Source organism: Coregonus lavaretus (assembly GCF_964263955.1).
Source record: "Coregonus lavaretus genome assembly, chromosome: 8".
NCBI classification, from domain to species: domain Eukaryota; kingdom Metazoa; phylum Chordata; class Actinopteri; order Salmoniformes; family Salmonidae; genus Coregonus; species Coregonus lavaretus.
The window spans coordinates 45043570-45054103 of NC_139995.1; the positions used below are offsets into that span (position 1 = coordinate 45043570).

Genomic DNA, 10534 nt, shown 5'->3' on the forward strand with positions numbered 1-10534 from the left:
GCGATGTCTGAATGTCTGTATCGGGCATCTCGGGATAGCCTGCTCCTGTAACAACAAACAGAAAATACTGTCAGCATGAGACCTAATTAGCCCTGGATAAGCACTCAAAATAACGTTAGTATTTACTGAATACAGTCATATAGGCTACTAAGTTTCCTACTCAATGGGAAAAGTTGTATTTCCTTTCGGACAGGATCTTGTGTGATGTCGGGTGAGATGGATGTGATTTTGATGCGCAGGCAGTCCTCGATTGACTTATGTGAAATCTGGTTCCTGTCGTGAGTCTTGATTGCGTTCATAGTGGAAAAGGACTAGAATTCTCCACATGGGCGGACTATGAGAGGATCACGTAGAAACGCAATAATATTCTTGGGCACGCTGAAGTCTTCAAATCTGGTAAGGAAGTTGTCCCTCAGCTGCTTGATGAAATCTTCCATCACCTCTGTGACAATCGTGCGGCCTAGTCCCTCTGCCTGTCGTTTCTTCAGTGTGCTGAACTGCAGTAGCCTTCCAGATAACAAATCCAAATCGAACAACTCAAGCTTCCTAGTAAAGGCCTCATGTTGTTCCACCATGTCCACGACTGTTTTCCCTCTTCCTTGTATCTGCAGATTTAACCCATTTAACTGACAGAAAATGTCAGCCAAAAAAGCAACATTGGAGAGGAATTCCTCAATTTCCAGAACACGACGGTGGTCAACTGCTGCACTCACTTAGCTTTTTCTGAGAAATTCCAAACCTGGTCATGCAGCTGTGGTGTCGAGACAACGATGCTGATATGCTGTGTTGACAAGAAATCTGCGGACACTGAACTCTGATTATAATGGTTTGTTATATCAAAGATTTTCAGCATCAATTTACAGACTTCTGCAGAAATCCGGAGAACAACTAACCCAATCTAAAAATTATCATTCTCCCCGTCCATTGTTCAAAACCTGGTATATATCCTATGTAACATAATATGGCGTGATTTGAATAGACCAATCCCTGACCTTCACATAGCAGACTCTCCTCTGTTTTAGGGGGGCCCTATATTAATGCTTTCCAGATGTTTCCGCAAGCAGAGCCAAGTTCTGGAATGTTCAGATACTACATATGTCCCCCCTTCGAGACTAATTAAGTCTTGAAAACAAAAATAATAGGATTATGACAAATAACAATTTTTATTACATCAGAATTTGTGTGTAACTTTAGCAATAAAGCAACATTTATGGAGTGTAAACACATTTTTCTATGGAGTGTAAACACATTTCTATGGAGTGTGAACACATTTCTATGGAAAGTGAGAGCGAAAAACCTATCTGGCAGCTTTCTTTCCAAATATCCATCAATCAATCAAGACAGGAAAATTCTCTCACGGCCCCTCTGCCCCAGGCGACCACCTAAGTACTCCAGATCAATTTATAAATCTTTATCAATGCATTTTAAGCTATGATGCAATTGAATACACATGAAAACCTCAGAAAACTAAATACAATCAAAAATGTCCATATTCAGGCTGGTCGACCCATCGGACCCTCCTGTGGATTCTCTCTGTCCTTGCCTAGACCCAATATCCCTAAGCTTCAACGAAAAAAACAAAAACATCTGAGGTCCCCACATGTACCCAACAACAGAAAACATCATTCTTCAAAAAATTTATACAGAAAGAATATGACACAAATTATGTATTACACATGCAAATATGTATATAAATCATTGCAAACACTGGTATGTAGTCCACTACACTGCATCTCCTCAGCAGTGTCGACTTTCAATGAAACGTCGATGATGGAATCTGAACATTTCCACACCGTCCTTGTTCAACTTCCTCCAGTCCATTCATATTGTCCATGTTTGAGTATTTGAGTCCCACTCTACACATTCCCCATATGGTTCTGGAAGAAAAGAAAAGACCAACCAGTATCTTTTGCAAAGCAACACATGAAGATTAAAACATCAATATCAAAAATAATATACAAATTATATATAAATGAATCACATTCCATTTCCCCCCTTTGATTCATAAGAAAACACTAAATATCACAATATCGCAAAGAAATGTTTAAAAATTATCTCTCAATCAGATATTCAACGTTTTCTAGAGTTACTTCAACCCTAGTTTTCATAACTTTTTTGGTCTGACTTTTTTCCCAAATTTTTTCAAAATCCATTTCACTGATTTATCCACAAAACTCTTTCCCACTATTTGAGGAATCGGGAAGTCCCCAACTGCTTATGACTTCTTTACACAAGAACTTTGCAACCGACTGAGCATATTTTAGCTTAGTTGGACATATTAGGACCTCTTGGTGTAGGAATGTAACCAAGAAAAACAGTCACACCCCTGCGAACATTATTTTTCAGACAGATTGTGCACCTGCCTATGACATAGTCAACCTTTTCAAGCAAATATGGTTCCCAAAAACCATACTCCTTTGTGATCTTTCTCCTAACCTCCCCCCTTGCAACAGCTAACCCATGTGCTTCCTAAATCATCAGGCCTAATAGGTCTAGAGGCGCTACTATCAACCCCTCATGGTTTCTCCAAAGACAACAAAGGCATGTTACTCTGAGGATTTTTTATTGTCCCCAAAACACCTGCTTTCGAAAGTCCTTCAATTTCTGGTTCGATCCCTTGGATTGCTTCATCTTTCATTGGATACTGATTCTTCCAAGGAGGTCTGGTTCCTGGTCGAAGTTCAACTTTCACCGGTTGGGCTGATTTCACAAGTCCAATATCGGTACTGTGTTGAGACCACAAACATTCTGGACCTTGTTGCAACATTTCCTCTTTCATAGGGTCTGAATCCATCTTCGCACTGCAAATAGATTCATGTGTCATCCGTACAGCTTTTGGCTGTCCTGTCCTTGAGCCGAAATCATGATTTTGAGAAATCGCTGATCTTCACTCCTCCAAATCCCCAAATTCTCTTTCATCGGTACGAAAACAGCTTTCTCTGCTTCTGTCATCATTTCTCCTATATGGTTCTGCTCATAGCCTTCAGAAACCAACAAGGTCACATGTGGCACACTCTTCTCAATCTCAAATTCTTTATCCAGATAATTGTCTGTGTTTATCTTCATAGCTGCTCCTTGTGGTCCTAAAATTATGCAACATGAGCTGAGTTGAACTTTCTTTGGTTGATGACTCAACCATTCCTCTGAGTTCGATTGGGCAGCATTCTTGAAATACTTGAGCGTGCAATGAAATTGATATTTCGGAAGCCTCGCTTCTGGCATGTTTGCCACAATGAATTTCTCCCATATCTTAGCCTGCTTCAAAAAATCTTCACTGAGATTTCCAATCCAAAATACTGAAGAAGAGTCAATCTCTGTCGTCATCAACAATTGGTAAACCTTTTATTTTGGCACTTCTACCAGACAGCCGTCTGGCGTACATTTTATTTTACAATTCAATCTACACAATGCATCTCTTCCCAACAATGCAATAGGTGTATGTTCCGATACCAGTATGGGTATTGTAATTTTCAGATTTTATAGCAGAGCTCAATTGGTTCCGTAAGAGGAATCAGCTGTTTCACTCCCTCAAATCCGATTGTCCTAATTAGTTGATTGGACATAGGGAGATGTGTAGCATCTTTAGGCCGAACACAGGTAAAAGCAGCTCCGCTATCCGCCATTACCTCCAATGGTCGGTTGTTTACTTTCACCTCAATTGTTGGATCTTTTTCCGGTCCTGACGCTACCAGCTCTCACCCCCCTTTCGGATCTTCTGGGCACCTCTAGAATCCTTGCTCCGGGCCCCTATAAGGGTTCACCGGTCCTCCAAATGATCTTGACTGGCCCCTGTATCTTCCTCTGAAATTCCCTCTGGTGTTTCCTCCTGGCCCATTACACTCACGGGCAAAGTGACTGATAGATTAATTTGTATTTTAAGAATAATGACTAAAGGATTTCACCCCAAATACAGTATAAATGTGTGAGGTGTTAGAGTTATATTGTAGTGTCAACCCACTAACAGAGGGGGGAAGTTAGAAACTGTTGAGAAAGCATTCCAGGGTGAAGGGGACTAAGAAATGGTTTAAAGGTGGGCGGAGCAAAGTGCCTTTGTGTGTCAAGGGATATAAAAGCTGTATGTATGTTTTTTGGCGCCAGAGCTCTCCATGATTAAAAATACAGATCATTCTTGCTGGTTGCGGACCTTTGTTTAATTCATGATTAAACCAGAGACTTTACACCCTCTGGGAATTATTCAGAGCATTAAGTTTGATTAATTAGAGATAGAAATTCTCGTGACAAATTGTTCCTTGAGCGGAACTCAAAATACGTCTTTATCGTTCTGAAGACACCGAAAACCGTGCACGGGCGGATGATAGCATCCGTATAGAATAGACCTGGCCTTCGACGTTAAGGTTATAAACAGGCCGGTGATGAATCTTATGAACGATAAAGATGTTAACGAGATTTGAAAAAGCATTTAAATCCGAACTGCAAGGAGAAGGTCAGTAATTTTTATTCTTGGTTTTGGTGTAATTATTTGAACTTGTATGAGAATAGTAATTATTGTGGAGGGCAGAGAATAGTTACCAAAATCTCATAAGAGAATTAAAAGGGAGGAAGGGGGTCTGAAATGACTCAAGGGGAATGGCCATTACCAAAATAAACTAGTTAATATTGAGATTGTACGGGGTACAGTGTTTACAATATAAACAGGAAGGGAGATAATTATCATTGTGTGAGATACATACATTAAACAAGTCAAGAGTCATAAACAACTGGGGATTTGCTCTAACTCTGTCTATTTACGGATAGTGTTAGTAAAATATCGTATAAGGTTGTATACGTGTGAGACCTAATGATCCATCGAAATACGTGATAATTGTTTCAAGGAAGGGACTAAAATAGGTTGCGTGAGAAAAAAAAATGGTTGTCTCATCCGTTTCATGAAACTGGTGTTTTAAAAAACTCTGGGTTACGGGTTGGATAATTTAAATGGTTAATTACAAAAGCAGATCATAAACATTGGCTCAAGAGTCGCACCAGATAATAAGTCCCAGGAAAATAATTCTGGATTGAATTATTACTAAACGGGGGGGGGATTTCTTATTTTTCCACCATGGGATATAAATATTCTAAAGAGGTCTGAGAATTAACGGGGTGTGAAAGATATATGTTAGGAAGGGATCGAATAAATATGTTTTATGGATCCATTTGGGAGAAGAGGTATGGATTTATTAGGCATCTCGATGTGGAGAAATTAGAGGCTAAACTGTGGAACGGATTTGAAGAAACAGCGAGGGGAAGGGCTAGACACAGCGAGAGTATGGCTTTTGGAGAGTCAGGAAAGACTAGAGAATTTTGCTAGAGAGTGTAAGGCCCCGTGTAAATACTGTAACAAAACAGGTCATAACCATCGCGACTGCAAAGGAAAGGGCAATGTCCGGGAAATGACAGTCTATTTTTTGGTTCCACGGGTAAAATGTTTGAAGAAGTGATTTGTGTCGATTAAGAATTGGCTAAAAACACCACGAAGCGATTATTTGAGAGGTACCTACACATTTCTAACGATATATATACGTATGAACTTTCTCACCCAAACGTAGACGTACGTCATGGGTGAGAAAGTAGAGAATATTTACATTTGCATTTTTGGTCATTTAGCAGACGCTCTTGTCCAGAGCGACTTGCAGGAGCAATTGGGGTTGGGTGCCTTGCTCGGGGGCACATCGGCAGATTTTTTGCCTGGTCGGCTCAGGGATTGGAACCGGCGATCTCTCGGTTGCTGACACGGTGCTCTTGGTTACTGGGCTACCTGCCGCCCCATATGAGTTTAAGGTTGTGCCGTTGTTTGATTATGTGATGAGGTTTAATGGGTAATCGGACCATAACTAATGTGGTTATAGAAGTAATGTATAAATAGTAGAGAGCCAATAGAGGGTTCCATTGAACTATTATGTTTTGTTGGGCATTTCAATGGCATAAGGTGAAATCTGTGTGTATGAGTGAATTCAACAGCTGGTATGAATGGTAACCGGATACTACTGAGTATTTGGTTTGTTGATGGTGAATGGAAGATTTGTAGTGTGGTTGGGGTTAAATAGAAAGACTAACTTATTCAATAGGGAATGGGTGTAGGGAGAGAGAGTTTTTGTGTTGCTGAATGAGGTGAGAGCTAGTGCGATTTTCATTTGGTGACGTCACTTGCTCTATGAACTGGAAGTAGTTTCTTTGAAAGAATCGTTGTAGAGTTACTGGCGATGTATGTAGAGGGTACCGGGTTCGAACCCAGGTAGGGACAGTGGCTAAAGCTTTCGCATTGGGGCTATGGACCTAGATTACTACGTGTATTAAAAGTTGAATTAGATAGCTTTAGAAGTATTCTAGATAGGTCTATGAAAATATGTTACAAGTACGAATGACATTATTTCCTAAGAAGGAAGATGATTAGGGCAGGTTCCCGTGCCTCCCCCGTTGTGTAGGAAGGAGCAAGGGTGGAGGGGAAGGGGTGAGAGACAGTACATAGTTCAAATGATAGGAATATCATTAAATGTATGCTTATCAACGATATCAAGTATTTGTTTTATTAATTAGGGCCGAATCAGAGAGAACAGTTAAAGAAATTGAATAGCGAACTGAAATGGCGATAGAGCTGTGAAAATTGAGTTGAGGACAAAGGAGAATAATTTATGGCTCTGGTTAGTGGGGGAAAAATAGAGACAGTCCAACGAGTTAGATTGAGCTGTAAGATTTCAAGTAGAGGTCTAAATACTTGACTGGAAGGCAGTGCTTTGATAAATTCTAATTGTTATTACTTTATTCGATAGGTTGCTTAACACCAGTGGTGTATGCAAATAGTTGGTGAATTCTAGAACGATAATTTATTTTCGTTACGGGGACCAGGGGATGCAAGTAGCTTTAGCTATTATGCTGAGGGAATAGCACCAACCTATAGTGGGTTCTAGATTTGTTAAATAAACAAACTTATATTTTAAACTAAAGTAATGCAATAGGCTACAATTATAACATTATCAGAAAAAGGCACAATTTAATGTGAAATAGTTATTACAATTATTATCAATAGTTATTACAGTTATTATCATTGATCCAGTAATGATAGGAGGATAGTAGAGGAAAGGGATTAAATCTCAAAGAAGAAGAGTATGAAGATATATTAGGGAGAAAATACCATTAACTGAGGGATATAAAAAGTTTAGCTGAAAAAGACAACAGGAATAATTTACCTTAAACCCTAATATAGACATTAGACCACACAAGAAGTAGAGATGGCAGGATCACCAGTAGCAATCATGAAGAGAAGGTTCCCAGAAAATAGTGAAGATATTGGTAATATCTCTAACAAATGTGAAAAAGGACCAGAAAGATAGTAACTAAATGGCCAAAGGAGGGAACATTTGATGTAACCGTGTGCGAGGAAATGGATACACGGAGTATATGATTGTATTGGCTAATGAATGAAATATTTCATTTACAGGGGCGAAAGGAACAGTAGAAGGGGAGACAGATTTTCCTATGGTGTTGGTAAAATAATTGATAATGGATCATTTGAGATGAGATCACATGGAGCAGATATAGGGGTTCAATAATCATTGTGAGATTAGTTATGAGGAATTAGATTGATACAAATGATTATTGATGAGTTAGGACTGGGGATATCTGTATCATGTTTTGTGTGTACTTACCATCTTTAGATTACTGATGGTAATTGAAGGTTGACTAAATGTATAACCAGGAGAAAGAGATTAGCTTATCTCATTGGAATGTTGCCCAGGGCTAGAGGGAGCAGTAGTGAAGTTAGACAGTATTTAGGTCGTAAAAGGGAGCTACCAAATTAAGTGGGGCCTGGCTATCTTTGATTGTTGTTTTTCAATTGGGTTTTTCAAATAAAAAACAAAACACCTAGTATGATGTTTATAAAGGGTTGTTATGTTGAATTTAGGGGATTTTCAACAGTTCATAGGTGGTGTTTACTATGCTGTGGGATGGAACGGTTTGTTGGGTGATTTCAATGGCCTCTAGCTCTGTTTTGACTTTCTGGTGTTGATTGGTCATCCACACTGGTGGTTCTGGGGGCATGAGAGGAGGACTTTGGGATGGTTTATTTGATCAAATTGAGGGTAATTTATAGTGCTGTGAAAAGTGTGAAGAAGATTATAATTTGGTAATAATAGGATTTGGAACATTAAAATAACAGAAGAGGGAGAGAGCTTTCCCTGAATGAAAGATACCTGTTGCTAGTCAATTGTACTAATCTTGGATTACTTTTACGGGATAGAAGTAAGTTGAGATATTATCAAATGTTGTCATTTACATTTCATTTTTATTATGCTTTAATAAACAACAAGTTGGTATTTGAAACTAAATTAATGCAATGAGCTGCAGTAATCAGAGAAAGGCACAATCTAATGCGAAACAGCTATTGCCTAGATCATTGATTTAGTAATAAGATCAGGAAGATAGTAATAATAGAAAGCTGGATAGGATAATTTAAGATAGGGACTAGCTGTCCAGAAATAGATGAAGAATGATGAGCTTTTTGGGAATGATAGACTGCTGTAAAGCTTGGGTACTCCATTATGTACTGCATACTGGTAAATTAAGTGATCTTATCTATGGGAAGGCAATGGCAGCCCATGGTAAAATCATTTGGAACTCTGAGGAGGAAGAACAATTTATGAAGAGAAAAAAGTTGCTCACTTCAGAAACAGTCTTAGCATTTCCTACATATAACAGGGATTTTACCCAAATGGTAGAGAGTAAAGAGGGATATATGACATTTGTTGTGATTTAAAGATGGTGATTTAGTGGGCTATTAGATATAACTGGGTTAATCATGAACATAGAGTTTTTTAATTCTTTGTTGCTAGGCAGAAGATTTAGGTGACCTAGGGTCGAAGTGCTTGCTCTTACTTCAATCCATGGCTGTCTTTTGTCTCTCTTCAAACATTGTGAAGGGAGCGGTACCAGGGTTGAGCAGAGTTCAGGCTAAAACCTGTCTCTCCTTTGCTATCTTCTTGATTGATTATAGCATGAAGGGAGGTTTGTGTTAGGTTTGAAAGATTTAAGTATGGACCTGTCATGTCCAACCATCAGTCTTCAGGTCAAGCCCGGGAGAGCCGGGGTAGAACAGAGTTTGAACTAAACATGAGTGTTTTTACAAAGATAAGAAATTGATTGATTGGATTACTATTGATTCTGAACTGAATGAAAGTCCAATTTAGCCGCCATAAAAGACTAAGGAAGTGGGAGGAGCAATAAAGAAGCAAGGGACAGTCTCAAAAATAAATAAGGGATGGCAATTGGATGATAAATTACCAATATTACCTAAGTGATTGTTTAGGTAGGTGGTAATATTGACACATGAGCAGAACCATGTGTCAAGAGGGGGGAAGAGGCTAGTGGTAGGATTAAATAATATACGAAGGAGAGGATAAAATACTTTTTTTTTAAACTTTTTTTTTAGATACAGTCTAGAAAGAGAATACTGATGTGAGCGGTATGTCAGAGGTTTTGTGCCCCATAGGTGAACTAAAGGAGAAGGGGACCCACTCTATCCAACCAGGTGACTGGGTGTGGATACAATCCCTAAAGAAGAAAGACTGGAAGCAGCCCCATTGGGAAGGCCCCTATCAGGTTTTATTGGTCACCGCCTTTGCCATTAGAATAGCAGAAAGAGCAACCTGGGTCCACGTTACCCACTGCAAAAAGGTAAGAACACATACAAGCACTACTGAACACACGCAGAGTTAGAGAGAAGAACTGGACCAATAGGGTCCGGGGATCACCTCTGTTAACGAAGATCTCCTACCCCGACCTATCATCACTGTAGTGTGTTCTTAGGGTGTGAGTATGGGGTGGTACCAAGCAGAAGGACTAAGGGCAGGAGAGGGTTGGCGGTTTTTGGGAATATGGGTGACCCTGAGCTGCATCATAGTCTCTGCAATAGTCTTGATATGTCAAGATCCACCACCACCCCGCACCAATTACACTATGCCCTTACCATTATTAAGAAATAAAAGGGAAGCGACCTGACATACTGACCATCAAGGACGAGTGATCTACAAAATAGGAGTCAGAGAAGGGTGGGGAGTAAGATTCAAAATTAGGATTAGGGATCTTATCAGGGCGGGTAAGTAAGCAACGTGGGATTATAGAATCCCATTGTATTTATGTTCAGCTCCCTCGGCAGATTGTTCCTGGGCTCAGGTGTTTAGACATACTGGGGGATGGAGATATGAGACGGGGGGGGGCTGGACGTCCAGATGGAGGATAAGAAGGTATAACGACATCCCCATGGAGATGGTAGTAACAATAGTAAAGGTCACTAAAGAGGACATGAAAATAATTTACTGGGCTTGCGCGGATGAATACGGACGTGATACCTGTCTACGATTACATTTGGTGGAGTCTAAAGAGATGGAGGGCCAGGTCCTGTCATTAATCCATTAATAGCGATTGACCGAGTAAATCAGTCAAAGGATGACGGAGTCAATTCAACTAACCCGTCCACGATGAAAGATTTTCTCCTCCAAGAATGGAACCAAGGGGAAGTAGAGGGAGTCCCGGATGAAAA

At 39.8% G+C, this 10534-nt stretch overlaps 1 protein-coding gene across 1 annotated transcript in view; it reads left to right on the forward strand.

Moving 5' to 3' along the window:
- Nucleotides 1–10534, forward strand: part of LOC311134242 (inter-alpha-trypsin inhibitor heavy chain H3-like) — a 135311-nt gene that overhangs the window by 87461 nt on the left and 37316 nt on the right. The window lies entirely within an intron of this gene.